Here is a 6,798-nt window from a genome sequence, read left to right on the forward strand (position 1 = left end):
TCAAGGTGAAACTGATACCGGATCACTGAGCAATGAAGCAACCCCATCTTTTGTAACTTTCCCAACATGTGTGTACTGGTCATCTCCATCCTTGTAAAGAAACTCGATGACCCTCGTAAGATTGAGGCTTCGTCTGAGAACCGGCATCGGAATAACCTTCATCGTCTCACTAAATATCATCTCGTAGTTTATATCTTTCCAAGCATTCTCCACTTGCTTCTTCAGTTCACTGCATGCCTCTTCTTCTGAAACTCCATGTTGTCTCATGTAACATTCAACGGCCGATGGAACGTGTCCTCTCTCTTGCTCAAACAACGTGTATTTATATATATAAGTCACTGAAATTACCTCTAACCAAATTCGAAAAAACAGAATGTACCTTATGTGAAGCGATATCATCCATGAGACGGAAAACGACGGATGAAGCAGCGACGATTTTCGGGTTGCTAAAAGCCCATTTAAAAATCTCAGGTGTCACTGAATCTTCCATTCCAATAAAAGACGCTATTGTCAAGAGGACATAGCCTGCAGTTACAAGTGCGTTCCTCATGTACTCTTCCATCGTTGGTACATACTTCTCTTGGTACCATTTGTTTTCCACAAAATAAGATTCCGATAATTGTTTAAACTATGCAATAAAAAAGATCATTAGTTGGTCTTTCTATTACCGTTAAACTTTTCTAAAGTATTAAGTATATTCGTATTACATATATACTCGTATCTGATGAAGAGTTTACCGTATCTTTCGCGTATTGGAAATGATATGATTTTCCTTGCTTTGTCATCGCTTCCTCCAGTTCTCCATAAAAATCGAACATTGGCTTGTAGAAGAATTTCATGTATTCCGGAAGTTGATCTAAACAATCAGCATCCCACCTGAAAATCGAAAACTTGATCATTAGATTGCCACATTAAATCAAACCGTCTTAACGTTTATATATATTCATGTGTAAATATATAAGTTGTTGACCTTTGAATTGCAATCGTAAGGAGTTCAAGTTCTTCAAATGTGCCATATGCATCGTATATGTCATCCATAATTGATGTCATGAGTAGTATTTTTGTTAATATCTCTCTAGCGTAAGACTATTGAGGCTCAAAGTACACTCCCAATATCCAAAAGTAACCTTCCACCGATCTATTTCGTATAAATGGAAGCTTTGTTTCGACATCTAAATCTTTTCACCACCTGAAATAAAACTCGTTATCAGTAAATTATTTGTCCTGATAATTTGGGTTAAATTATATTGCCTGATAACTAGGGCCGAAAGGGGATATTCGATAGTGCCTGCAGCTTTGGCTGACTGTAGATGACTGGTGGTGAAAACAAGGGCTTCTTCGAGTATATCCTCACCATGTACACGTAAATGTGCAGCTTCGTATAATTCTAGCAAGCCTTTCACATCACTTGTTAAAGAGTTTTTGAAGTTTCCTTCTCCATCTTTGAACTTGTTGAATATCTCTGCTCAATCCAAGTAGGTATTGGTAATATCCGAAAGGTATAATGTTGAAAAACGTTTCTAACGTTGACTCATATTCTTTTCCTGGAATGTTTTGACTCCTAATGTTTTCTTTTAGAGTAAAACGATTCCTAACATTTAACTAAATAATCACTTTAGTCCTTTTTTTTAAGCATTTTGGCCCTAACGTTTCATTTTAAGGCAAAAGGGCATCTATTTTGGAGCATTGACATTTTGTTGATTAATGACTTCTATCCACGGATGAGTCTTTTTGCCCCCAAAATGAAACGTTGAGTGTCAAAATGTTCCAAAACAAAATAATGGCAAAGTGACTATTTAGTGTAACAGGACATTTTTTTACCTAAAATGAAATGTTAGGGATCAAAATGCTCAAAAAATAATAATAAGGGCCAAAGTCACTATTTAATTAAAGGGTAAATTACACATTTAGTACCTAAATTATTAGTTTTGGTCTATTTTAATACCTAATCTTTCATTTTTTTTAAAAAAAATCATATCTAAAGTTTAGTTTTTGTTTTATTTTAGTACTCAGCAGTTAAAAACTTAACAAACGGGCTGATGTGGTATTGCTATGGTGAAAGGATGACCAATCCAAACGGTGGACCACGAGAGAATGATTAGTCGACCAACATAGTCTAGTTTTAAGCCCATCGGACGGTGGACCATGGAGATCAGAGGATAAAGAAATTGAAGAGTTTGTCGTCATTTTGGGGAGATTGAGGTATTTTAGGTAAAATGGAGATCATAATAGCATTTAGGGGGTCGAAATAGTGCGTACTGAAAAGTTTAGGCTTCATTAGCCGATGGATGCGGCGACCGACGACTGTACACGCAGCGAGCGGCGAGCTCGTCTGTTAAGGTTTTAATGGCGGGTACTAAAATGAAACAAAAAATAAACGTTATGTATGGTTTAAAAAATGAAAGTTTGGGTACTAAAACGGATTAAAACTGATAGTTTATGTATTAAAACGGATCAAAACTGACAGTTCTGGTACTAAATGCGCATTTTACCCTTAATTAAATGTTATGGCCTTTTGTCTTGAAATAAAATGTTGGAAGCTAAAATATTCTTAAAAATAAAGATCAAAATGATTATTTAATCAGACGTTTGAAGCTACTTTATGCCTATCTAAAATTACGTATAAAGTACTAGGGAAGAACAGACTCAGCACACGGAACATTAAACCCATTCTCTCTGAGCAATCGAAACCGAAGAGAAGTAGCCTCGAGATGAGTTTGGTCCAGTTCCCAGTCCTGCTCAAAAATATTGTGCAATGCTTTCTCTATCTCTCTTTCGAAATGGTAACTCACTCCTAACCGTTCCATTGTATCAATCAAACGTAATTTGTGCAGTAACTCATCATCCATGGCTTCCTTAACCATCCTCCTCACTTCTTCCTTCAATTCTCCATATTTTTGTGGAATTTCATTAACGTCCTCCACAATTTTAACGTACAAAAAAAGATTAATATGTTGGGGAATTCACCATCTAAATCAAGGACGAACATAAGGTTTTCAGGGGACGACTACTCTCGGCCGCCTCCTCGATTCATCACTGATCTAAATTGTTTACCGTTTTAGATGGACATGAAAGGAAAATGTTGCCCCAGACGCAGGGATGGAAGTTGGCTATAGGACGATTGTGGTTGGGCATGGATGGATGAGTTGAAGAAGGAAGCATTGAAGAATAAATTTGAGAAGACATTTCTTCAGATAATCGGTGTAATTCAAAGAGCTCTTATTTTTGTAAAGGATAACACGTTAGGGAACGTCGGTCACGATCGTATGAAAGAAGCTATCCAAGCTTAGAAACCGAGCCAAGCTTAGAAACCGAGCCAAGCTTTGGGTTTTATGAATAAGAGCCTTGAAGTGTTTTATAGTGTGTGTTGGACGAATTTAATAATATATGGGATTTGTGGCTTGAACTTGGATAGAAAACGTATGGTAGTATTAAATTATTCGTGTTATTTACGTCAACTTGATTTAATTGTTTGAATTTTGAGTTTAAAATTTAAAAGTTCACAGAAATGTCCCAACCACCTGTCGTTCCATCCATGAAATGTCATTATCTCCTCAGCTTATTTGCTTCTAGCCACTCGGGCCACCGCAACTCGTTTCTCTTTCAAAATAATGGCTTATATTGCTGCTGCCACTTCTCTTTCTCTTCTTTTGAACGTGTTAAAAAGCTGGTTTTCTATGTTGTCAAAGTCGCAAACAAAAGGGGGAAATTTCTCCGAAAGAAACTGTCCACACAAAAGAGGTGAATTACCCGATGGGGGATATAGATTTATAGGACTGAAAAATAAAACTTAATAGATAATTTGACCCTAAAGTATGACTCGAGTTTCATTTGAGCCCTTGAAGGTTTTTGGTTAAATATGATTATGGAAGTTTTATACCCTCGACGATTTTGACCCATTTGTCTAACACCATTAAAATAATTAAAGATCAAATTTAGAATAAATTATACTTTAAGGGTTGTTGATGGTAACAACGAGGTTATGGGGGCTGTAAGTAGTTCATTCTTTTTAACATGGACGTAGAGTTACAGCTGGTGATATTGATGGTGAATGGAGAAAGGAAGAAGAAAGGTTTCAGAGGGAACTAACGAAGAAAAGATAAATACTTCATCTTGTCTGATATATGAGTTTGTACATTGACCCTTCGTACGTGTTGATGTCAAACATAGATCATGAATGTTATTCATAGACTAATAGAGTGTATAAATGTGGCCATCAGTCAGTAGATTTGACCCTGATAGATCTCTTGAGTTTGTCAACAGTCATGTTAAGAGTTTACAGTTGGGCGTGCGACCCTTCAAAGGTGGTTTTGGTAGGCGGAGGAGTTGTTAGTGAATGAGGAGTATTTTCGGAGGTATAACATTTTGTGGACTTGTCTTGTGGGACTCTTCTGAAGGAAATCTTGGGTAAGTGAAGAAATTGTTAGTGAATAATATTTACAAAGGTATAATAAGGGTCAATCTGAGAATATATATATATATATATTACATTATTTTCTCATAATTTTCTCTTTATCTCAATAGATTTGAAATGTTTTTGATGTATTTTTTTTTATAAATGAGACAAATTTCAATCGACAAAGAAAGAATAAAGTTTGATTCCTTAATTTTGAAAAAAAAACAAATTTTTATATGAAGGGTGCAGTAACAACAAAGTATTTAAATTATTGTCTTAATGAAAATATACTTAGTTTATTGAAATTTTCTATTTTTCTCACTTTGTTACATAAATGATACAACAAATTGTTATGTTCGAAACTACGTCTGCATAATGTGTTTAACAAGTTTTCTTATTGTAATATTTTGGTCATTCAGTTTCATTTTGGTCATTCATCGTGAAAAAATTAACGGTAACACTAATGTGTTACCATAAGATAATGTCACATCATCATTGAAAAATATAATGTCAACAATTCTGTTAAATTTTTTATGTCGAGTAAGCAAATGTAATGTATGAGAAAAAATAATAGTTAAGTGACCAAAATAAAAAAAAAAGTAATAATTGAGATACTAAAGTGTAGTTTATACCACTCCTAAGCTTATTTTTTCTGTAATATATCTCCTCAATTTCTTGCTTGAAATAAACCCGACTCTCCTTTTCTTCTAGTTGTTTCTTAAGTGTAGGGAGATGGTCAAAATGTCATTTTCATGCTGTATGAATCATACAAAATGGGTTAATTTCACGTTCTCCTTTTTCACATAAAAGACAAACTATTATCTTTTCATCATCTTTACACCTCATCAACTCCTCTCCTTCATAATTAATGCGACCCACAAATATTTTTATTTATTTATAAAAATTACTAATATTATTTAAAATAAAAAAATATTTTAAATTACAATCTTGAGCTCGTGGGATCGAGTCCCACGGAGTACATTTCATAATTCGGAGGTCTCCTACGGAAACTGCTCAGCCTACTATCTTACCTCTCCCTTACCCCATACATATGGGAAAAAAGGGACAACTATTAAATTACAATAAATATTTACAATCATAATCGTGAATTAAGCACATAGTTAAGACAATTTTCTATAATCATTAAAACAAACCTAGCAACTTAAGGTCACATAAGAAACATACGAAGAAAGATTAAAATCTAACCATTAAAACTCGAACAAATATAGATACAAACAAATCCGATCGCATTGGAAAACGAACCACAAAAGGGAATTACGCTACTGAAAAACTACCGACAAACTGCAATTCAGACTTGAGCGATGTCAAAAGCTATCCACGAACACGTAACGGACATCCAAATCCAATTCTAGTGTCCAAAGTAGGGAAGATCAACAATATAACAGATAAGTATCATCTTAATCAATCGTGACGATGTTAAATCAACCCTTAGAAAAAGATAAGTAAAATAACGGTCAAACAACCGAAAACATGTTAAATGCCAAAAGAAAATGTGTCATAAAGGTAAACTTATTGCAAATGAAAAAAAATAAAAATAAAATGACAATAAAGAATATCGACGATCATCAACTAACATTAAAGTTGATGTCGCTACTGATCAACAAATACAAAAAGAAAAAAAATGAATCACTTATGAACGAGAGAAAACTAGTAGTGATGATCGATCCTATGAGATCCATAACTATTACTTACAAATGAACTAAAACTTCAAATATCCATAACTATTTTTGGTAAAACTATATTTTAATCCCTAAACTTTTACCTTATTTACAATTTGGTAATATTGATCCAAAATAATAAAAAATCGTAATTAGTAGTAACATATGAACCAAGATCTCGACGGTTCGTATTTGACTTCTTTGAAAAAATTATCATTTTGCCCCTCATACTTTAGAGCTTTTATAATTTAGTTTAAATCTTAAATTTGACATTTCTCAATAAAAGGCTCTAATAACCCATTTAGTCAAATTTATTAATTAAAATAATAATGGTCTCAATATTCTATATTAAAACATATTTAAACATCGAAACAAGTCACAATCTAATGTAAAAATTTCGATGTATTATGGGAGTCATATATATATGGTAAAATTTATAAACTTTGCTTAATAAAATCAAATTTAATGATTTAGATGAATAAAATTCACTATTTATCTAAACAAAATTCATTTAAGTAATTTTAAAAATTTTGAATTAAATTAATTTTGAATAAAATGATAAAATATTATTTTTTATTTTACTTAAAGAAATCATTATACTCTTGAGTTTAATCAAAAAGAATGGATTAGTTTTAATATTTTATAATATTTCAACCAATTATTATAATATATTTACATGATATTTGTAATTTTATTTTATAATTATACTTAAAATATTTTTTT

General features: G+C 32.8%; 1 pseudogene; it reads right to left on the reverse strand.

Moving 5' to 3' along the window:
* Positions 1–3,227, reverse strand: LOC120169139 (annotated as a pseudogene).
* Positions 3,228–6,798: the final 3,571 nt, after the last annotated feature.

This window comes from Hibiscus syriacus, unplaced genomic scaffold (assembly GCF_006381635.1).
Source record: "Hibiscus syriacus cultivar Baekdansim isolate YM2019G1 unplaced genomic scaffold, ASM638163v2 tig00111754_pilon, whole genome shotgun sequence".
Classification (NCBI taxonomy): Eukaryota; Viridiplantae; Streptophyta; class Magnoliopsida; order Malvales; family Malvaceae; genus Hibiscus; species Hibiscus syriacus.